Here is a 1677-nt window from a genome sequence, read left to right as displayed (position 1 = left end):
TATATTAAATAGACGGTAGGAAAAGGTGTTTTTGGATGAATTATGGGTTGCCGCAGAAATCATGGGCTGGTACTTATCTTAGGCTGGTTATGTCTCTCTTGGTAAACCAAATTAGCATTCTCCTTCACAGGTTTTAAAATCCCTACCACAACCAACCCACCTTAAGAGTTATTTTTGTTTTAGTTTAAGTTTCAACCTCGCAAATGCTCTGATATACCTCCACAACTGGCATGTGAATGAAAAACTAATGTCCCCTATCCTAAAACATGTGGAGTTTGGAAATTCTGGTTGTTATAAATTCTCCAATAGTCAAGCTTCAACATTAAAGTTAGCTCTTACAGTTGCTTTACCATATCAAAGTTTTGCCTATTCGTATGCAGAAAACCTTAAATTGATATGGTTCTGAAATAATTTTAATTGCTAGGGAGCTGGACCCTGTTTTATAATGAAACTTGCTAATGCAAGATCTTTATCACTATTGTGGCAATGATGAGTCTCCTATTTAATAGATTTTACATTAAAAGATCAACCGATACTGGGGGTGGTTTTACTCCTTCCCCACGCCCCGTGGTTTTTACGACTAATGGTCTGTTTTATCGCTCGTCTTTGCTGCCACATTAAAAAGCATGCTGGCGGTTAGGGCACTTGCGCTTCGTGAAAGTTGGAACACGTGGAGTGCAACTTGATTCTGGCTTTATGTTCTCCGATTCGTTTTCTTACATTTAGTTTTATACTGTTAAAATCTCCTTTAAGTATCATTCACTTAAAAATTATCGGTGAATGTAAAACAGTAATCTAAAAAATATCAACATCATGAACTTCAAGACACCTAGTTTCAGGGTAAGCGAACACATTTCATAAATATATAACCAACCCTTTTTTCTCGCATAACACTGTCGTATATTACTTCGTCGTGTCGCCCATGTTTAGTTCACACTCGCAAAATATAACAAAGCACACGCCGTATAAAGCCCACCCAAAGCCTCCGTCAACACAATCGCCAACTCCTAAACCCTCCAATGTTGTACATTCACTTCAGTTTCAAATTTCGCTCGTTTTACTATGCAACGGGTACTTTCTGGCACTAAGTGTAAGTTTAACGATCTTGCATTCATAATTTTTCACTCTGGTGGCAATTCAACGGGACATTATTCCAAGGATGAAACGGAACTTTCAAGATAAAATTAAACATCCCAACACAATTACGAATCAGCATCTCGCCTGGGAATCGAAAGGCCGAAAAGGCCCGAGAGAACGGCAAACAAAAAAAACGAAAAAGAAAAAGGAGCGAAGTTAAAGTCTCCGCAGCAAAACAATGACTGTTATGGGCTATTCGGGGAACAATCCGAGTGGGGTTTTCTTACTTGGAACTTTATAGTTTTTGACAGTGTTTTTCTTCCATTTAATGTGGTCTCTTTTAATATTTTTTTTCTCAATATTTTTTCAGAATGGAAATTTCATTACTTAGGAGGTTTTTTAGATCGGGGAAAAGAAGAAGAAAATTTCAAAATTATATTGTTCTATAAAAAACTGTGCAAAGCAGAGTGTCCTTCCTAGCGCACGAGAAAACGTGATTTGTTTTTTTTTTTGTTTTCTGTCTAAAACAAAACAGCCTATTGTATACAACCTATATAATTAAAAAATATATGCAGCACCATGTTAATATAAATCCATGAA

Source organism: Penaeus monodon, chromosome 34 (genome assembly GCF_015228065.2).
Source record: "Penaeus monodon isolate SGIC_2016 chromosome 34, NSTDA_Pmon_1, whole genome shotgun sequence".
Taxonomy (NCBI): Eukaryota; Metazoa; Arthropoda; class Malacostraca; order Decapoda; family Penaeidae; genus Penaeus; species Penaeus monodon.
The sequence above is the reverse complement of the archived record's forward strand: the minus strand, read 5'-3'. Positions refer to the sequence as shown.